Source organism: Phasianus colchicus, chromosome 15 (genome assembly GCF_987193195.1).
Source record: "Phasianus colchicus chromosome 15, bPhaCol1.hap1.1, whole genome shotgun sequence".
Taxonomy (NCBI): Eukaryota; Metazoa; Chordata; class Aves; order Galliformes; family Phasianidae; genus Phasianus; species Phasianus colchicus.
In genome coordinates, this window is record NC_143450.1 from 10,982,698 (window position 1) to 11,005,101 (window position 22,404).

The following is a 22,404-nucleotide window of genomic DNA, read 5'->3' on the forward strand; positions in this document are numbered from 1 at the left end:
CTGGCAGTGGGTTGGAGGGGTAAAATCCTGGAGGAGACCTCTGGGTCCTCCTAGTCCTAGGTAACCCTGTGCTCTCATTGCTTTCATGCTCTTCTGTTCTTTTAGTATATAAATCACAGAGCTGGGGACAAGTTGGAGCTGCCCTGTTCTCCCCTGATCCCACATCTGTGCCACAAGCTCCCCTGGGCCTGTTCCCAGGCACCAGCACTACAAGAACAGTTCTGCTTTTGCTTCAGCCCTTTCCCTCTCTTAGTTTCAGAGGAAGGCTGGAAAAAGTGAACCACCCCTACTGAGTCCATTGGTAAATGCCATTATTTTAAAGAGGCTTAATACTTGTTTGTGGTTTCTAAGCCATGATTCATGATCATCTGAACCTGGTTTATGATCTTTGAATGCTCTTGACTGGTGACTGCCACAATTTGCCCAGGGCGCTGCTGGAGCATGCAGATGCTTGCCTCTCTCTGAACTTCTGAACATTGACAAAAGCAAACCTCACCTCTCTTGTAAGGATACCCTGGCTGGTAGATCACCAAGCTCAGCATAACTCACTGGCCACCCTCCCACCCCATTTTCCAGTTTGCTCAGTGGATGTACTGTATGTCTGTTGCACCCAACACCTCACCCTTTCCCAGTCTATATGAGGGATTGCTCCTAGTCCAGTCTCTTCTTCCTGCTGCTGGTGAGCAGGCATCAAATGGGCAATAACACATGGCATGTCCTTCCATACTGCCCAGCAGCCTCACTGCTTGCAATGCAATGTGTCCCTTGACCTCAGATGTGTGTGAGATGAGGGCAGCATCACCTCATGACACAGCCGTGTCCTTTCCTTTGTAGGATGGGATGCTCAGGCACAGCGAGCACAAACAGCACACATACATCAGGCATGAGCTGATGCATGTGGAGGGACTGAGACAAGACATGGAAGATATATTGTCTGCAAGTAGTGTGAGGAGCAGCAGCCTCTGCTTCTAGCAGCTGCAGATGGAGAATGTTGTGCCCTTTGTGCCACACATGGGCGAAGGGAGATTCAGATTGGATATTAAGAAAAATTTATTCTCAGAAAAAGTGGTAATGCATCAGAACAGGCTGCCTGGAGAAGTGGTGGAATCACCATCCCTGGAGGCGTTCAAGAAATGTGGAGGTGTGACACTGAGAGACATGGTTTAAGGGCATGGAGGTGATAGGTTGACTATTGGACTAGATGATCTCAGAGGTCTTTTCCAACCTTAACAATTCTGTGATTCTTGCACTGATGAGAGCATCCCTCTGGACACTGTATCACATAACCATTGGGATATCAGTGTCCTCTCCCTGCCACAGATTTGGGAGCCTTCAACCCCTCCCACATGTATGGATGGAGCTTGGTCTTGGGAGGACAAATCCAACTGGGATCTCTGGCTGCCAGCTGGGCATGATGGGATAAGACGGGATGGGATGGATGGGATGGGATGGGTGGGCAAAAGGAGCGCTGGCAGGAAGGCTTCTCTCTGGAGGGGCACTGCTCAGGGTGCAGGTCACGTTTCCACTCGATACGGAGGAAGCTGAAATAAAAGATCTGGTTGTGCTTCTCCCATGCCAGACGGAGAACAGCTGCTCAACACTGTTAGTGTTAAAAGCCCTCAATTAGGAGGAATGCTGAGGGACAGCACAGGAAGCCAGAAATAGCTGAAAGAACTACTGCGAGGTGCTGTGACAAGGGGTGGCACCCCTTCCTGCCCAGAGATGGACCCCGATCAGGCTGTCAGGAGAGAGTCCTGTAGACAAATAAAGGGAATTTGGCTTCACATTCAAACGCTCTGCTCTATTTTCCCATAGATGCTATAAAAGAACTTTTTTTTTTTTTTTTTAATTACACAGAGACAACCAATTTTTCACCTTGGAAATAAAAAGCCTCTGACATCACCTGCTGCTTATCTCACTGCAGTGACACGTCGTTTCTTTCCAGGCCTAAAGAGCACAACCCTGACTCCAATTGCAGCTTAATTGCTATCAATCCTGTTAATTGAATTGGGCTCTCCTGTGACACTTAGCACTGACTGAAGGAGGGAAACAGGAAAGAAAAAAATGGTGAAATTTGGGAAATGAGCTCAGCTGACTTAAGGGTTGTGGTTGTTGAGAAGCACAGAAGCATATGGGCCCCTGAGCTGTGTGGGTAAGGTGGGTTTGGGCTCATTTGGAGGAGATGGCTGCTGGGCTTTGAGGAGTCTGTAGGCTACATGCTAGCTCTGTAATTAAGGTAAATTCCAGGTACTGATGAGATTTGGAGTTGTGGGGGGGCTGCCTGTGCCCTGGTTGTACAGGGCTTGGTTTGGAAGCTGCTGTGAGATCTCTGGTAGTACTTTCTGCTTCAAAACCAAACATTTTGGGGAGCAGAAAAGGTGATTTTTGAGGAGGTGGTTCTCTCCAGGTGGACCTCTTGCAGGTGGCTGTGCTGTTGGAGGTGTGCCTGCAGCTGCCTGTGCTCACAGCCAGGCAGGTTCTCTGCATGCCAGGTCTTGGGGGAGCCCTGCTGTGCTGGCATCTGTGCTGGCATCTGTGCCTGCCCATGGCTCCTACGGTGCCGGGGCAGCGTGACCTCTTTACAAACAGGTTGCTCCATTCCTTTCTCATGCTTGGAGTGAATCCGATGAGAACCTAGCTTGTGTGTTCCTGGAGCTGCTGAGCATCACTGGGCTGTGAAACAGGCAGTGGGGTGTGTTTGGGGGAGTGCTGCCAAATAACAGCATGGGAAGATCTTGTAGCAGAGATCATGTAAGCTTAAATTGGAGATCTGAGGTGAGTCAGAGGTTTAATTTAATTAGTTCTAAAATTAGAACAGAGCCTCTGTAAGGGGAAGGCAGGGCAGGAGGAGGAAGATTTAGGGGTGTAATTGTCAGTGAGAGTTGAGGAGTATGGGCTGGAGCTGTTTATGTAGACTGATAGCAGTGTCCCTGTGGGCTTTAATATATTTAATAAGCATGTTTTGAGCACAAATTAGTATGCACAGCTCGGTATTGCCATTTGCTGTATAACTTAGTCTAGTCAATTAATTTCTGGTTTTGCTTCCTGAGTGAACGATGTTTTCTTGCCTTTTGTCTTTCCTCTCTTTATAGTTTTTGCAGAAAAGAATATTGCCTTTCAGCATGTGCATATTATCTAGTACCTGACACAATGGCAATGGGGCTTGTAGTGACTGCTGCAGTGTAAATAATCAGCAGTAATGGTAGCTCATACACAAAAAATGTGACACCACATTTCTGGAGATTTTCTTTTTTTGCAAACCAGCTCTAAGTATCCTAGTGAATCGTTTGGCCTCTTCCACTTCTTAGAGCAAATGTTGACATATTTTGGTCAAGGAACAAGGTAAGATGTGACCCCAAGGATCTTAGTGGCCCATCAGGAAACAAAGCAAGTTTGGGAATGGCCTAAGAAATGAATCTTTTGGAGGGACCATATCTAACTGAGAAGAGCAGGATGAAGGTTAAGAAGTTGGTGGATCCTTAATCACATCGTCAACCATTAAGAAACTAACAGTAGTGAATGCTAAGAGCCTTTCCAGTCCCTGAGAGCCCTGGAGTCTTGCTTTTAGCTTTGTCTGGGGATTTGATTCTGTTTGGGCCGTGATGCAAACACCGCCTGCAGGGATCAAAGGGAGTTTGTGAGGATGTTGCATTACTGTAGGGTTAAGTCAAACCTATTAGCCATTATCAAAGACATTTTGGGTGTTTGGGCATGCTGAGCATTCGCAAGTATGCAATCTAATCAAGGATGCATAAATGAAGTGGGGTTCTCTTTGCTTGTTCCCAAGGTGTTCTTGAGCAGCTTGGGTTCCTCTTCATGCCCAAAAGGAGGGGAGTGTGTAAAAGACAAATAGATGATGGCAATACTCAAAAGAGCTAACAAAAAAGGTTTACAGATGGGAAAACATCCAGAGGAAGAAGAGGAATGAAATAGTTCCTTGCTTTTTCTTCCCTCCCTGCAGAGCAGTCTTGATATGTGTTGGTAGTCTTATGGGGCTGTAAGAAAGAAGGGGGCAGACTCCTTAGGAGGATTTGGGAGGATTTGTTGTGATAGAACAAGGGGAAATGGTTTCAAATTAAAACAGGGGAGATTTAGAGTGCATATAAAGAAATTATTTACAATAAAGTTGGTGAGGCACTGGCACAGGTTGCCCAGAGATGTGGTGCTGTGCCATCCATGGAGACACCCAAGGTCAGGGTGAACGGGACTGATGAGAGCGTCCCTCTGGACACTGTATCACATCAGGGCTCTGAGCACCTGATGGAACTGTGGGTGTCCTTGTTTGTTGTAGAGGAGTTGGAAGGAACCTTTAAAGGTCATCTGGTCTAACTCAACTGATTCTACGATTCAGCATCAAATCCCATGTTATGCTGATGGCCTTGGTCAGGTAGTGCATGGTCCAACATCTGTGTCTGTCCTGCATGTGTTCATGGAAGGAAGTAATGGCTGAAGTCGGGCTGTGTCTCTGTCACCAATGTGAGCTGAAATAGGTTTCTAGGAAATAAGGGATGATGTGGGTTGGATCTCATGGGGTGATACTGCCTAGAGCCTATTGGTTTGCAAGGTGCAAGTGACAGCAGTCGCTTGGATGGAGCACAAAGTGCAGGGGCATGGCAGGGACTTCCAGTCCTGGGCTGCAAACACTGCAGCTGTCCTGCTGGGAGGGCTGGGGACAGGGTGTCAGCAGGTGGCACTGTGTACTGCACCTCGGGGTGCTCCTGCAGGACCGGGGGAGCGCTGGTGCAGATGTGTCACCCCTGCGGAGGTGGGCAAATGGGGCTGTTAGATGTTACTGTGACTTCAGGTCTGTGCTTAGTGATAAATTCAAAGCACATTATTTGTAGTGGTGTTCTAACAAGTTTTTCAGAGTGGTTCTTGACACTAAGCGTTCCCTTGGGATGGTATTGTATCTGTAATAGAAGAAAGGTTTCTACCCCCATTTCCTCTAAGAACTGCAGTTAGAAAATTGTTTCATCAGCCTGAAATTCTCCTGCTGCTTCAGTGAGATGCTGGAATGATTTAGGGTATTGATCTAGCATTGCTGAGCATTGCTTAAAGGCTGCTCGTTTCCATCCAAAAGGCTTTAGGATCCCTACATCTTCAGAGGATTTCATGAGTAATTTGAGACCTTAGGATGAATGGTAATGGATAATTGTCTGCAGTCAGCATTGGGCTATTGGAAACAATGAGAAAAACGAACTGATGCTTCCTTGTAAGCCCTGCAATTGTGGGCTCTCATTGCTGGCAGAGGAGCCAGAGTCCCGTTCCAGGTCAGCAGTGTTGCAAAACAGAGTGACTTTCACTGGTGTGCTGCGGGGAGCCCTGGGGATGGCGATTGCTGCTGGAGAGAAAGGGAGCTGGGAGCAGCTCCCAGCCCTGCCTGAGCCAACGGCACTGAGTGGGAGCAGTGCTGGGTATCAGATAAATCCTGAGCATGAAAGCACACCTGAGTGTCCTTGCAAGGAAGCATGGGAGCACTGGGTGTCCTTGCACAGAAGTTCTGCCCCCCACCTGCTGGGTGATGGAGTGCTGCCCATGCTAAGGATTTCCTGTAGGTTTCAACACAGAAATGCTCATTTCAGTGAAGGTGTTTTTTTTTTGGCTGTTAACACCTCGGCAGTATGCGATGGACCTGGTGGATGTGGGTGCTGATTGCATCCTGACTGATGTAGATGATGGCTCCATGGGGGAGTGCTGCTCCTGGTGGCACACATCCCACCCTGGGAGAGCTGCCACTGTGTTGTGTGATGTGTGCTGCTTTCCTGCAGTCTCCCAAGTGGCAGCTGGCTGTCCCTCCTTACCGATAATTCCAAGGACTGTGAGGTCCCTGAAGCCAAGCTGTGCCTGAGCTGGAGAAAATCATTTGGGATAAAATGAGTGCAGAATGAGCTGGGATATTCTGCCCCAGTTCTTAGCAAATTCTAAGCACTGCCAGTAGCTCATGTCATGCTTTGTCAGTGTATGTAGCTTCAGTTATGTCAAAATTTGTCCTTGTACTGGATCCAGCCCCATTGGCCTATGCTTTCTATTACAAAATGCAACATTTATCATCAGCCTGCTAAACGCACTTATTTTGTGCACGCTCTTGGCTTGCTGGCTGATCCTGGGCTCTCTGCAGCAGATGCCAGCTCTGCGCTGCGTATCTTGGATCACTTTCCTTTCAGGTCATTGACTGATGATGAACAGAAGGTGCTCAAGAAGCCAGCTCATATGTGACATGGAGGAAAACAAAGGTGCTTGGTGACAGCCCTGGTTGGCCAGCTGTGACGGTGCTGCAGCACTTCTGCCAGTCCAGGTGTGTGCATTCATGCCATGGCCAGGGGCTGGGAGCTGAGCAGCAGTGCTGGGAGCCAGCTGGAGTGGCCTTGTGACAGGCACCGAATTCTCCTCCCAGATGGGGAAATGGATAAAAATAAAGATGCTTGCCTCCCTCTGAGGGTGGTGAGAGGATTAATTGGTTAATGTTTGTGAAGTCCTTTGAAGTTGAAATAGGACAGATGAGTGCTAACCAAGATTGCAAAAGCTGGATGTGTCATGTGGAGGTAAAGGCTGTGCTGAGAAGGCATTGTGAGCCTTAAACCTTCTGTTGTTCAGATGTCAGGTGCTTCCCATGTTCAAAAGCAGTCAAACAAAGGGATTAGAAGGATTTGAGACTGGCAATTGCAACAGAGACCTTTCCCTTCCCATTAAGTACCTGGCTGACCTGGCTTTCATGGACGGGCCATGGTGTCACAGCCCCATTTCAAGGACAGCCTGGCTCCAGCTGCAGTGGTGACAGCAACCGATCCTCCCCGTGCTTGGACCAGGGCTGCGTGGGCACGAAGGGGCGGCACGTTTTGTGATGAGTGAAATGAAATGGAGTTCCGGGTTCAGTGCAGGGGAAGCTGAAGATGGAGTGGGGCAGGGGTTGAGCAACGTAGGCTCCCTCCCGGGGGAGGAGCGTGAGAACCAGTGCACCTGAAGCAAGAATGTGTTTGGAGGCCTGAGTAAGCCCTGGCGGGTGCGGGTGGAGGTGCTGGAGTGCTTAGCCTGGGTGTGTGCCACCCACTGGTGCTTGCTCAACTGGCTGCAGGAGGAAGCGGGATGTTTGCTTGGGCTGAGCCTGGCCGGGAGCTCCAGGCACAGTGGAATGTCCCATTCCCAGCTGGTGTGGCTGGGGCTTTGGTTTGGAGGCAGAGCCCTCCTGGGCTGTGTGTACCTGTTCTTGGGGGTGAGCTGTCTGCGTGCCACGTGTGGTGTGGCATCACGTACACAGAGCATCTGCACTGCGCAAAGTGGGATCAAAGGATGCTTTTCCCCTCTGTAGGTAACTGGAGAAGACAGGGCAAGACTTGCTCCCGTAGGGTGGGAGCAGAGGCAGAAGCCAGCATCAGAGCTAACTGTTGGTACCGGTGCTGTCCCAAGAGAGGTCAAAGACTTGAGATCTTTCTTCTGGAAGAATGGAGCATGTGGCCATGGGGCAGCATTCATCTGCTACTGCTTGTGGACTCTGTAGTTCATGGTGCTCAGTCCTCGTGGATTTGTCCCTTCATAAGATAGGGAGGACTGGAGATGGTTCAGGCCTGTGAGGAGGGTTTGGTAGGAAACATTGGGCCAGGCTGAAGCAGTGAGCTGTGGGCTTCAGACTGGGATCTGCTCAGAGCTGTGCCCAGCTTCTGGATGGGTTGTTCACTATGTGTATCAGCACTGGTTTCAGCAGGAGGGCTTGTCTCTTGGGCTAAGTGCACAGGACACTCCTTTGTACTTCACAGAGTGGCTTTTCTGGTTCTGGGGGCAGCACATGGGGATGGACTGGTGCTGGGATAGATCTCCAGTGGGTACTGGGGACAAATTAAGGGAGAACCAGATCTAGAGCCACCTAGTCCTGAGAACAGCCTGGAGCTGAGCTGCAGTCCTGCATCAATCATCAATATCTGGGAAGTGAGGCCTTCCTGGAGTGGGCTGGGTTCTGGCAAACAGATCAAAGGGGTTTGTGTGGGAGAAGCTCTGCAGCCTCCTGGGGAGGAGCAGCCAGTCTGCAGGGAGGCTGGGTGTCCAGGTGGAGCTGGGAGGAGGGTACAGGTATCTTTCACTTTCGTTGGCTTCTCCTGCAAACCCAAGCCAAAAGATGGCATGGCAGCTGGCACCAGGTTCTTGCAGGGCCCATGCTGCCAGAGCAGGTGGGACCACTCTATCTGACCCATCTTGTATGAGATGTGTGTGCTGCTTGGTGGGTACCATGCCTGCTCTGCACCATTCCTTTCCCTCAGAAAGGATCCAGCTGATGACAGTTTGTAACAGCAAATGCCTCTAAATGGGGAAGAGCCTAGGGACCTGTCTTACGAGGGTCAAACAGATGTAAATAGCTTTTCTATGAAGATTTCTGCTCCACTTTCCTCATCCCAAAGGCTGTAGCAGCCCCGGAGGAGGCTGCTTTTTGCGTTGGTTACTGTACCCTGCTGAGGACTCAGCCCACACAGCCAGTTTTGGGCTCTCTGAGGTTTCTTCAAAGAATCAGCCAAATGTTGTTTGTTTTATGGACACCCTCATAACGCAGATGGGTTTCCCAAGGAACAACCAAAGTGTTGGTGGGGGTGTGGGGGGAGAATTGGGACTGAGGAGCTCTTCATCTGGGTTGACTCATGCTTGGTGCTTCGGATGGGTTTGTTATTCATCATGTACCCATTACTGCCTGGAGCCTGCTTAGCTCCAAGATTTTTCCTTAAATCACATCACTGCGGTGCTGCTGAGTACTTGTTTGCTGTTGCCATTAGTGCCTTCGCTCTAAAGTTCTGGGAGGAGGCAGGAAGACTCCTCTCAGCAGGAAAACTGTAGTATCAAGTGAAACGGTGTGCAGATATGGTGGTCTCATGTTGTGAGTCTTCGTAGCTACTGCTGTGAGCAGAGGATAACAGTGGAGAGTTTAAAGTTTTGCCTGCAAGTCTTGTCCTGAGAGCTAGTTGGATGGGGGATGAATGAAAGAGTAAAGCTCACCTTGTTTGAAATTGGTGATTGACTGAGGAGTGACTGCTGTGTTGTGCGGTGCTGTTGTCTTCTGTGAATAAGCGTGTGCTCATCTGTGTGGGCACAGTGTGTTCCTCCTGTCCTTCAGAGGTCCATCTTTGCTGGAGGCCAGTGGTGCTTATGACAGCGATGCCGCCAGGTTATGCTCCTCTGAAACCAGCAGTACCATCAGGGCAGTCCCACTGTGCCTCCTTGGAGAAGATCACCAATGTTGCCTTGTTGCCAGTTGGCCTTGACTTTTGATGCCAGCAGGTTCTGCAGAAGCAAAATGAAGTTCAAGTGAGATAGGCCTGGGAGAAGTGTACCTGCAGGGATGATACATAGGGAGGATAGGCAGGCAGGCAAAGGAAGAAGTTAGTGGCTTCTGGGAAGCTGTGGCAGCTAATCAGCTGTTGTGTACCTGGAATATTAGCATTATACTTTCTGGGCTGGTAATACCCATCACTGAAAGCTCCTTGTTACAGAAACTCCTCCTACTGAGGAGGGATAAAATCATCCTTTCTGTAGCAGGGTGAAATAGCTGTGCTATGCAAGCCCTCTCTCATCTCCTGGGCTGCAGTGCTATTGTTGTCACCTCATCTCTGTGAGCCTGGGGAGATGGTGGAAGATAGCTAAATGAATCCAAGGATCAGCTCCAGGGAAGGTGAAGCAAGCCCTCATGGCCAATGTCAAATCTTGGCTTTCTTCATGGTTCAGCTGATAAAGAAAATATGCTGTTCTTACAACAGCATCTCCAGGCTATTGAAAAAATTAGTGTGAAGACCCTAAGCATTGGCCAAACGTTCTATAAATAGCAGGTATTCCCTAATAGAAGTGCAGCACCTGGGGATCTGGGTGGGATTTAAGTCAGAGGTGGGAAGCGGATGAGATAGTGCCTCACCAACCAGCAGTTACTGTGGGAAGGACAGCTTGGTACCAAAGCTAGGTCCTAAAACAGACGTCCGTGTAATAAGGCACTGCAAAACCATGCTTGTGGGGGAAGAACATGGGCTAGGACATAGTCTGCTGACAAGGAACAGGTTGTTTGTTTTCTTGTCACTAATTTTCTTGTATCCTCTGCTTGTTGAGCGTGCCCTGTCATTTACAACAAATGACCCAATTTGAGTGGACAAGCTGCATCTTTAAGTGGTGTTGATGAAAGACAGCATGAGAATCTCAGACTATGCAGAGGATCTTTTCACTTAGGTTCGATTTATTTGGGAAATGCTGAGCCTAGAAGTGAGAAATGAAACTCATGATAAACAAGTCAAGTTCACTGGCTGTTCTGAAGCTATTCTAGCATCTGGAGAGCTGTGCTTTGTTCAGAGCTGGGACACTGAATTTCCCTCATCTCTTTGGTTTCCTCTTTGTATTTTTATGCTTTTGAGAGCTGTCTTTAGTCATGCTTATTAATTCTGTTTGCTGCAGTGGTGCCATGGGAGCTTCTGCCACTGGCATGCAGAGATTTCAGTCTAATTTGAAACAAGATGTAACAAGGGAGCACGCTCTGGAGTGGGAGGCAGAGGGTGTAATGAGATCCCAGGTCTGATAGTTTGTGTATTGCACAACGTGGAAGGTTTGAGTGCTTTGTTTGCAAACCTTGGGTGCTTCTTTGTAAGTTTTAGGGAATTACACCAACCTGAAGGTCAAGAGTAATACGTAAGGAGGAACAGTGTTTTGGTTCCAACTGGCCCCAATCTATTAATTTGCCTTTTTTTGGGGGAGGGGGAGCGGGGGGAAGGAGATGAAGTTCAGCAGAGGGGGACACTTAGAACTGGGGCACAAGGAGTTCAAGGGTGATGTCTGTAGGAGAAGCTGTCAAGGCTGCTGGTGTTGCTGAAGTAGAGCAGTACAGTGCAAAATTAAACAAGAGTAGCCAAGACAAGAGGCTGTAGCTCTGGGAAAATGCAAAGGTGAAGAGAGCAACGTGTTGGTTTTAAACGGAACACAGGGAGTTATTAAAGGAAGGATGAAGGATAAGCAAGGATGGAGTTTATCAGCTGCTTTTAAAATGTAGGACGTGGGAAAACCGGGGGAAAAGTGTTGGCATGCATCCCAGGCTGCACTGACTTATTTTTAAACAAGGAATCTATCATTGAGATGCAAGGACTTAGAGCAGCTGTTCTCTGTGCAGGGATGTGAAAGTCCTTGGGCATCCTGGGAGCACAGAGAGGAAAGAGCCCTTTCTCTCCTTGTTCCTCTGCAGTAGAAGTTGATGAGCCCCTCCCTGCCAGAAGAGAAGAGCCAAATATTTCCTTTTGATTTATTGATTTTCAAATTAGCTTCCCTCTGCCCTTGCAGCTTGTTCTGGTTCAAAATGTCTGCGGTTACCATAGCGCTGGGGTCTTGGCAATGGAGCTGTGATTCAAAGGGTTCAACCTTGAGCATTCAGCTCAAGGCAGCTGGCTAGCAGAAGGGACCTCGTTATCTCAGAGTCAGAAGGAAGGAGCTGTTTCTGGAGCTGTGCTGCACTCTGAGAAGAATGTTTTTGGGCTCTCCTTTCCACCTGTAAAGCAGGTACAATGGGGAGCAAAGAGTCCTTGACTGGAGGATGCTGCATCTCCCATGGCAGATCGGACAGGCTCTGGGGTTGGACAGGTGTATCTCTTTCCAATCTTTGGCACCAGGCAGTGGCTGGAACTCCAGTGGAAGCAGAGCAGTGGTGCTGGCTGGAGGCAGAGGGAAGGCGCTGGGCTCCAGCTGTGGGCTCTGCCTTGGCTCTCAGCACTGGTCCAGCAGCATCCTGCATGGCTCAGCTCTCCCAGGCACCAGGCAAAGGGATTATTTCTACAGCGCATAAAAGGATTGCAGGGTTTGGCATCTGCTTTGAGGCTCTTGCTGCCAGGCTTAGTAAAGAGGCTTAGGAATGCTCAAACCAGGGAAATTAATCTGCTGCATCTCTCGTCAAAAATAATAGCGAGTGGGCTTCAAAGGAGGAGGAAAATCTTTGTTTTGTAGCCTGTGCCTGGTCTCGCTGATTCTTAACCTTGTCTTTTTTCACTGGTGGAAGAATGGGGAGAATAAATAGCTCTATTCCTAGACATATCAGTTGCTGGCAGGTGGGTGGGATACCTCTAGTGCTGGCCAGGGGAGGCTCCCAGGGAGTGGGGGCATCTGTCCACACCTGGATGCTGCTGTGGGTTGCTGAGGGGCAGGGCACCTGTGTTGTGCTCACGCGGCTGCCTGAGGGGCATTTAATGGAGCAATCATGGTAATTAGTGAGCACAAGTTTTTCCACGTACCAAACATTGTCGAGGGCAGTCATTCAGCCCCGTGCTTGTTATTGCAGTGAGTGTTGGGCAGGAGTGTCCTGGGAATTTGTCACATCCCAAGGAGGGGGGGGAGAGCCCATCAAAGTGTCCCTGGCTTGCTGATGTTGGCTTACCACCCTGAAACAAAGGACTGATGAAATAGCATTAGCCAAGCTGGTCGCTAATGAGGGCAGAACATCTGGAGCCAAGTTTTGTTTATACCTCTTTGTTTTGTCATTGTTAGGGAGACAGAAGAGGAAGTGTCACTCAGCATGTAAATCACGACATCCAAACAAAGGGCTGACATCTGGGTGTGATTCTGGATTTCATGTACTGGGGATCTCCTGAGATTTAAGCCCAAAATTTCAGCCTGAAATGTTGTCCATCTTTTCTGTTTTCAGAAGGTTTAGTGTCACTTCAGGACAGGGACCAAGGAGCAGTCTGGATCCCAGGTCTTGGTACATGCCAGCTTCAACCCAGGGGATGCCAACTCCTTGAGACAGCATCACCCACATTGGGTGCTGGCTGTGACCGTGTGACAGTTGTGGCTGCTGAGGGGAATAAACAGGACAAGCACAGAGCAGTTCCTCCTGTGATAAAGCTTCCTGTGGCTTTGGGGATTCACCAGCCAGAGGCTGCATCTCCATCGTCACGTTTAATGATGGACCAGTCCATGAGTTTAATTGGCTTTAGACTCCCTTGATGTGTTTGGCATCCACAACATCCTGGGGCAATGAGTTCCACAAGGCAGTTAGATTGTATGGAAAGGGAGGAAAAACAACAACAACAAAAAAAACCACAACTTCCTTTTGTTCAAACCTACTATATGATAATTTCCTCTGGTAACCTTTGATTTGAGTGCTGTAATTTAAAAATCTGTTTTCTCTGGGCACTCCTGACTATAGACAGTCAAACCCATACCCTCTTTGCAGCCTGACATTTATTTGTGACCTTATGATGTCTCCATGATACAGCCCTCAACACTAATTGACTGAACACGGATAGAGCTGTAATGTGCAGGTAGACAATAAATAGCTATTTTTCTCCATCTACATTTTTAACACTGAAATTAATCTGCCATTTTCTTGTCCAGCAGCTGTGTCACAAGTGACTTATGTTTTTCTCTCAAATGGTTTGAGGCTTTGAACTCCTCTGAATCATTCAATTTGTTCCTTTGCTAATCTCCTTTTACGAGTAATTTATAATAACTTGAGCTGCAGAGATTTCTGTTGGGTCTCGCCTTTGCTGTGACAGCTGACCTCTTACTGCTGTTTTTTTAATCATTTTTAAAGCTCAACATTTTCCTTTAGTTCTTACCTTAATATGTGAGGAGCTTAGAGGAAGGATCTCAGTATTGTCCTATTGGAGGTAAAAGTTTATGATGTCAAGCAAAGCCACTGCTCGTCCACTGCTGGTGGAACTCTATTGGGTGGCAAGACAGGAATTCCATCCCCCAAACCTGGCATGAGTCCTCCCTGGTCTGTCCCTTCTCTCTGTCCCTGCATCATTACTCTGGATGAGCTTTGCTCTCTTTGCCTCAAAAATGCAGTTCAGTTTGGGCTGAATGACAGTGTTTGAGCTCCTTCAGCCCTGCTGGGTATTTTAGTCTGTTTGTGACCCAGTGTTACTGGGATTTGTCCATTTACTGTGGGGAAAAAAAGTTATTTTAGCTTTTCTGCTATAATGTTATTGTCCTTGGAGGCTCCCTTAGCCCTGTGGTGAACATCCAGATTTGCTTTATTAGTGCCCATGGCTTGAAAAAATTTGCTCATAATATCTTCGGGGTATTTTTTTTATGTGAGCTGAAGGTTTTTTGTGTTTGAACGTTTTTATATTTTTGCAATTTGTCCAGTATCTTGACTTAGCCCTGTCTTACTGCTGGTTGTCCCATTTGATGCAATGCACACCAACTTTTCTGAAGCTTTTTCCCTATGGATTTTCCCTATGGATATGCATGTTCAATGGTTTCTTCAAATGTTCTTCCTGCCTCTTAGGTGTGCTTTTCCCCCAGCTTTTCCTGTTAACTGTCTTTGATCAAGTGACTGTGTCTTTAGCAGCTCCTTCTTTTCAAGTTAAACTTAGAATAGCAGGTTTGCAAAATTTCTTCTTTTGGTTTTAAGTTTATTACCAGTGGTTCTTTGCATCTTAAAATTCAACCCACCAATGTTTCTGGGTGTTACTTGGGCCATATTGAAGGATTGGCTTTCTGCTTCAGAGGTCACTAATTGCTGCTGGAGAAGCAGTAGCTTCTCATCTTACATTTAGACATCTTTCCATCCTGTCATTTATTACATGTTTTTTGGAGAGATGGACATCTTTTGTGCTTGCATCCTGATGTTTCCATCACAGCCTCATTTACCTTCCTTAGATTTGTGGTCATTGCCCTGTTCTGGATGGATGAAGTAACACTAATATTACAATGCTTGGGCACAGGACTTCAATCCTAGGGATTCTGTGGCACTTGATACAGTTAGCTTGGTTGTGCTCAACTCTCCATAATGTACAGCTCTGCTCCTCCACCTGCCCAGCCTATTCCCATTCCTGTATAATTTGTTGCCACTCATTACCACATCCCACTGCTTATCTGCCTTCCACCAGACTTCCAAGGTGTAGGTTATGTTAATAGCCCCATCTGAAACCAGGGCACTGCCGTTCACTCATCTCTCTTTCAGACCCTTGGCACTGGGATAGAATTGTGTACGTGGTGTTGTCTCACTCTGTTCTCTCTGCATGCCTGAGAGAGATGTTGTCTGCTGGGACTGCAGTCTGCTGTACCCTCCCTGACTGTTCTTGGCAACTCTCCTATCCTTTTATTCAAGGATACAAAATTTTCATGACTTCTCCACTGGAGATTGCATTTCCCCAAACCACATGTCTTGTCAAACTCTTGGCTTTCCTGCAGTATTTAGTTTAAAAGACCTCCTTTATGTGCCAGAAGCTTTGATTCATTTTCACTTGGATTTAGGTAGAGATCATGCAGTAAAGATCTAAATGCTATTTCAGCCTGTTCTCAAGGTACAATGTTCTGACCTCTGCAGTGCCTCTGGATTTTTCTACGGCTCACTGAAGGGAATGCTTCTGAGTGTAGTTCCTGGTCTTTAGCCTGCCAGCACCAGCTAAATTTTGCCTTCAATTTGTTCTCCTCCTCCATCCTGTGTTGGTGGTGACCATGTGGACCACACCATGAGTTTGTCCTCAGCTCGCTGGGTAGGGGGCAGTCCAGATGTGAGACCACCCCCTTAGTGTTTAGCAGGGAAGCAATGTTTTGTTGCTCAGCTGCTTCTATTGCAATAGCCTTTCTCCTTATTCACTGAATTCCCCATCTTCAGAGGGATATTATTAGCATGACAGAATACTTCTCCCTCCTCCAGCAGTTTTGGAAGGACACTGAGTGCTCCATAGTGTCCTTGGAAGTGCCACTGCTGCATCTCTGGTACCAGCAAGCCTCCAGTTGGGCGGCTCCTGCTACAGGGCATGGAACTTTGTCTTTGAGATCCTTCATAACGTGGCAAGAATGATGTGTGTCCTGCCTGTGGCCAGCCTTTGCACACCTACACCAAGTCCAGAAGCTCTGCTCCCCAGCCTGGATCCTCTGCTTAACTCTTGTGATACCTTTAAGAGGGACTGCAGGGAATGATCATCTGAAAAGGGTCTTCAGAAATATTCTATACAGGGCTAGATGGAATAAATTATTTACATGAATAGTTTCATAATCCAATGTGAATTCTTAGACTTTTCTCCTTTTGGTAAGGTTTTGGTACTTTCCTCAACATTGCTGCACTTTGATGGAGTCAGTTAACACCTGACATGAAGGAATAGGAATGTTTTTCATCCTTGGGAAAAACAAAACAAATGCAATCACCCTTTGTCCTGTTGCTCAGAGGCAAGATGAATTCATATTATGAATTCTGGGCAGTTGTGCTGTATCATAGTCTCATCAACCCCCATAAGGTTGTAAAGTACCCCAATACAATGCAGGCATTAGTTCTGAATGCTCTTTGGATGCTAGTGATTTGCTGTCTAAGCTATGTTTCAAGCTGGGATGTTATGATTTTGTGTGTACTGTGGAGTACAGAATGAGAATGAAGAAAAACACTGTATTTACTCTGAAATTATTTTACCCCCTCAAGTTTTTTTTTTCTCCCCCAGAACTGACAGGGAGGGGGGAGGGGGGCAGAAAATAGTGGGTGCTAACACCATTATAAACACCATTATAGCCATGACGCAATGTGCACCTGTTTAGTTAGGAGAAAATATCATGACATAAATTCCCCAGCTCTCTAACTAAATGAGACTTATTTGTTTATTAATTAAATCTTCAGCTTGAAGATATGCTAATTATCTTAGATGTCAGTCTAATCTCTAGGAGAGCATCTTCAAAAGCATGTGGAAAAAAGCCTGGGGCGTGTGGATATGGTACCTCTCTATTTCATTTCATGCTTTACCTTGAAAACAAATAATAAATTCTATTTAACTGCTTGCTTTTGTGAGCCTGGGGATGGGATGTAGCTCTTAGATTAGGGTGGAATTTAAACCAGTTAACTAGTCAGAGAAGAGCAGTTAACCAGCCAGAAATTTGCTGCGAGTTATCTCTTGTTTCAACTGGGGCAGTGTTTTTCCAGCCATTTCTTTCAGCTTGATGGATTCCTATGGACCTCTCCAGGGAAGATGAAATTCCTTCAGAAAAATCCCCCTGAGTTTTATTGCTGTGCATCTGATGGAACTGCTCTTCCTGTGCTTTCACAAACCCTGTACTGGTATTGTATTGGCTAATGGATTTTTAGGCAGAAAGCTACTGGATAAGATTGCACTGGCAAAACATTTAAACTAGACTGAAAAATCACTGGTGACGTGGAATGCCCTGGACTGCTGCTCTTCTGCACAAACCCAGCACTGCTGAATGGAAGCTTCTAGTTTCCAGCCTGACTTTGTCTAGTTGCAGCTTCTAGTCTTTGGATCCTTTATTCCTGTCAGAACGAGGATCCCATTAGCTGTGACAGGCCAGTCAGACTCTCCCTAATTGATCTAGTGATGTGGTTACCAGTGACGACAGGCAGATGAACTTGATGACCCGAGAGCTCTGTGCACTTCTGTGCTCCGTGCAGGTAGTGCAGTGTTAATGTGAGAGTGAATCACAGTATATCTGTCCTACATCTTTGGAAGCGGGCTCTGTGGCATCTCCAGTATGGCGATTAACAAGGCACAGCGTGTTCCCTAAAGTCAGTGCATCAGGCAAAACAGCCCATGGGGCCAAACAAGGAGGGTAATGAGTGCAAGAATATAGGGTTTAGACACTGATAGTTCTGTGCTACATCTGGTACTGAGTCAATCTGTACCAATGGCGGATGGGCAGACTTTGTGGGGAGGCAGTAATTTGCACAAGAATGGACCTCTGCAGCAGCTGGATGGTGTACCAGGGCTGTAGAAGGACAAGAAGTAGTAGAAACTGGGTGAATGTAACAGATTCAGAGGAAAGGAAAGGAGAAGGGCACTACAAATGTAGTAGACTAACCTTGCTATGAATAGAGACTTATCAAAATGAAGGGAGAATCCCTGAAGAAGCAGCTCAGTCTCGGATTCCTTTTTCAGCTCTTCAGTGAGGATGTCTTCCTTTTGACTCACCCTGTGTGTGAAGTGTAGCTAGGCATCTATGGATGTACTTGTGTGGCAGCTGGTGTGTGACACACTCTGTTCCATGCCCTGTTACCACAGAAGGTGCAAATGCAATATTTATGTAACTTGTGCATGGTCCTGTGCCACATCTTTGTCTCTAAATTGGAGGGTGATGGATTTGAAGGCTGGGTTATTCAGCGGATAAAGAATTGGTTGGATGGTCACAGCTGGGGGACTGTGGGCAACAGCTCTGTGTCCAGGTGGAGGCCGGTCATGAGTTGTGTCCCCAGGGGTCTGCTTTGGGATCGGAGTTCTTCAACAATTTTATTGATGGCAGGGGCAGTAGGACTGAGTGCACTCTGCAGCTTACTGATGACACCAAGCTGAGTGGAGCAGTTGACAAAACAGAAGAAAGGGACACCATCCAAAGGGACTTGAAAAGTGGAACCACATGAAGCTAATGAGGTCCAACAAGGGAGAGTGCAAGGTGTTGCAGCTGGGTCAGAGCAATCTGAGATATATATTTAGGCTGGTAGAGAACTCATTTAGAGCAGCTCTGAGGAGAGAATTTGAGAGGTTTTGGTGGACAAAAATCTGGACACGTGTGCTTGCAGCACAGAAGGTCAGTCCAGTGTCTGGGTTGCATCAACAGAGGGATGGCAGTGGGAAGGGAGGGGATTGTCCCCCTCTGCTCTACCCTTGTGCCTTGTGAGGCCCCATCTGGAGTGTCTAAGCCTGGGGCACTCAGCACAAGATGGTGCAGAGCTGTTGAAGTGGGTCCAGACGAGGCCACAAAGATGCTCGGGGATCTGGAGCAAGCACATCTGCTATGAGGGGAAATTGAAGGAGCTGGACCTGTTTAGCTTGGAGAAGAGAAGGGGCCTCCTCATTGTGGCATTCTAGTACTTGAAGGATGTTGATAAGCAGAAGGGAGAATGACTTTTTATGTGGTGAAATACCAGCCTGATCTGGTGGGGAGCATCTCTGCCTGTAGCAGGGTGTTGGAGGTGGATGATCTTTAAGGTCCCTTCCAATCTAAGCCAATCTACGATTCTCTGATTTTTTTCAGATTGTACACAAAGGGCAAATGCAAGCCCAGCCCTGGAAGGGATCACAGGTTCAGATATTCCAGCAATCTACCAGAAAGACAGTGTTGTTATTGCTCATGCATTATTATGGTCAAACACTTGGAATATGGTCAGCTAAGACGTTGTATGTTTTAGAACACAAGTGAGTACCCATGGAAACTTGGCTCCCTTGTCAGATACTGCCCATGTGAAGTACACGGCCCCGACTGGCAGAAAAGGAGAAAAGGGCAGGTCGTATTCCAGATGTTCCTAGAAAACCCTGAAATAATATTGGTTTGGGTATTTCCATGGCGTTGTTTCAGCTCTGAGATGCTGTCAGAATTTGCCACTTGCTGCTCCTAGTAGCTAATTTGTTAATCACTGCTGGTGAACGTACTACTTCTCAATGCCATCATTAGGTGTTTGTTAACCTATCTGCTCCACCACCAGACTGGTGACCTGGTTGCGCTGGGATGCTTATTAAGCTGAATATGGGTACACAGGCTAGAGTGTTGTGTGGAGCAATGTTATTAAACAAGCAAAAAGCCGCAGGTAGTTAAAGGTAATCAGGTAAACCTCAGGGCTTCCCGTGGTGACTGCATTCCTGCTACGGGTATAACAGAACTGCATGTGGATGAGTGCCTATGGGAAAGAATGGTTTATGACAGTACTCAGGGAAAGTGATTGGGTTAAATGTGTGCTGAGCTGCCATGAAGGTGAAAGTCAACAAAAGGGTACTAAGGATATTTCTTCCAGTATTTGGGAGAGTGCTTCAGATTTGCTAAATAAGATGGAGGGGAAAAAACAACAGCAAAAGTGAATGGCCCACAAACTCTTTAGCAAAGTTTTTTTTTTTCTCCCTCTCTTTGGAGTAAATGGAAAGCCAGAGAAGCATGATGTTTAAAAAAACAAAACAAAAAAGACAACAGCATAGGTTGTAGTGGAGAAAGAATGATGACTCACATCCCTCTTCTCTGTCCTCCAGAAGAAAAGCTGAAAAAAAGAACAAGGCTGCCATGGCAATCAGCCATCTCTGCTGGAGGTGTCCTGGAGATGCTGAGAGGTGCCCTTTAGCATGACAAATCACCAACTGGTGTGCTGAGCATTTATGTTGGGAAGTGTGATCTGTGCATGGGAAGCCCAAAGGCAATCTGTGCTGGAGCTGTGGGGTGGGCAGGATCTGGTGTGTGTCCTGGGCATGGTGCGCCCTTGCTTGCTGGCACTTGGATGGGGGCTTGATGGGATGTCTTGTCAGCCTTTGTGCAACTCAGAGCAGGACCTGAGCAAATACTTGACTCAGCACAAGTAGAACTGCTGATGTCCAGCCAGTAGGTATTGCATAGACAAGCGCAGACGTTATGGGAGCCAGGAAGATGTTCTACGGCTACTCATTTTAGGGTAGGGTTTTCCACCAAATGCAAATCATAAAAACTTGCAAGTTATGTGCTCTAACCTAAAATTGGGAAACATAAAATGAAAAGAGATGATGGAAATTCTCATGCAAACATATTTCATTTTCAGTTGTGGCTACGCTTTTAGTGAAGAATTGTTGGTTTTCTGTGGAGCGCCTTCCAGCAGTTCCAATCACAAACCACAGCGTCAGATAACGAGTCATGTGAAAAATTCAGGTGGAAAGTCAATAGTGGCATATATGCACAGAAATGCTTTAGCCTCAATTACCCTCTATGCGGCTCTGGAATGGGGGTTTTTCCCACAGCTTTCCCCAGAGGAACAGCTAACACTGTGATGGATCACGTGCATGGATAAAGGTACTTGCCATCAGGCTGGCATTGGGATATGGTAGAGATCTGAGTTTCATGGTGCAATTAGCTGAGTGGGGCGTGGTGATACTATAATCTAAGAGCAACCAACACCCATGCAGGGCATGTTTTGGCCACCTGCTCTTACTGCACTGATGGGTACTGGTGCTTGAGCCACCACGCCCTGCGGCCAATTCTGACATTACAGTGCCTTTGCCACTAATAAAACATAAATAATAGTTTTGTGGAGATAAAAACGGCATGTTCTTGTCCCTCCTTGTTCAGGCTGGTGATAAGGGTTGGTGGATGGCATGGAAGGGCCTTGCTAGAAAGGCAGGTTGTTGGTACCCCCATTGTGGCAGTACTTACAGGGTCCAGCTGGTGGAATGAGATGGGCAGCCTTATTCAAATGGGCCATTTTGCATTGTGTAATCCTTTGTGTGCTGTGCCTGTGGGCTTGCTGCTGCTCTTCTCACTGTCCACGGGAAACTAATCTCAGGACAGATTTTTCATCCTCTGTTGAAATTTTGCTGCTTCAGCAGCCCAGTGACAGTCATTGTCTTCTGTTTCCATGTGTGAGTTGAAGCCAGACAGAGAAACATTCTACTTTGTTTCTGAACAATGGGACTGTGATTTTTGCATGACAATTCCGGCTTGTAGCCGATGTGCCATGCTCTGCTTCTAACCATGGCCCACGACTGGTGCTCGGTAGATGCTAGAAAATACCCACAATGGATCTAGGCAGTTATGCAACTCTGCACATGAAGTAAAATTCCTTTCTAACCCCTGCAGGCAATCAGTTTACACCCTGAATGATGAGATTTTGATTACCCTTATCTAAGCTACAAATACTGTTAATGGCCGTGAAATCAGCTAGCTCTGGTAGGGCCCATCAGAGCACAGATCTTGGTGGCCTTCTGCGCCTGCAAGTCCTTTGCAGCTCCACGGGATGTCATGGTGCTGTGCCGTGGGAAATCCCATCACTGTGCAGATGTTATTTGCTGAGGCCCTGTAGATCAAAACCCAACCACCTCCAGCACAGCAGTTTTTAATGAGCAAATACTGCCCTGCAAAGCGTTGACATTGGGATCGGCAGGCTGCTTCCTCTGAGTTTGTGGGAAGAGCTTGCCGCTTCGATGCGGAGACTGGTTCCAGCATCCTGTTGCCCCAACCCCACATGGTATGTGTTATGGCTTGGGGAGCAGTTTTGCTCTCCCACTGAGCACGCTTCCCAGGGCAGCTCCATTCTTCTGCGAACAAAAGCTGTTGAGCTGCAGGGAGACTCCTGGTGGGAAGGTGGGACCTTTCCCTGGGCCAGGCTGGGAATGCTGCATGAAACAAGACTGGGTGGTGTGCTGGATGCTCACAGATATGTTTTTCCTTTGATTTTCTGTCCTACATTTCACATCCAGAAAAAGAGCATAAGAAAAGATCCAATTTGAGCTAGAATTCCTTGTATCCTTCAGCCTGGCAGGAGGGAGGGATTGATTAGCTGGTAGGTTTTCAAGGCTAGCTGAGATCAATAAGTCTGGTCAGACCAGTGTGCTGTGCAAATCAGACCACAGATCATACTGGTGATTCCTGTACCAAGCCTGCCTGAGTGATAGCACTGTTGTTGTGACTTGCAGGAGGATCTCTCGCACCACTGGGATGGATGCCAGTGGAAGACCAAGGATGAAGAGACTGAGATAGGTGTGACCCAGAGGATAATGTGGCCTTCTGCATCTTAAT

The 22,404-nt window shown here is 47.3% G+C and overlaps 1 protein-coding gene across 1 annotated transcript in view; it reads left to right on the forward strand.

Annotated features, from left to right (window-relative positions):
- The first annotated feature begins 1,893 nt into the window (after positions 1 to 1,893).
- Positions 1,894 to 22,404, forward strand: part of LOC116231906 (serine protease inhibitor Kazal-type 5-like) — a 40,381-nt gene continuing 19,870 nt past the window's right edge. The window contains exon 1 of the mRNA XM_031597917.2: positions 1,894 to 2,236. The gene's annotated coding sequence lies outside the window, so the exon portion shown is untranslated. The remainder of the gene's footprint in view (positions 2,237 to 22,404) is intronic.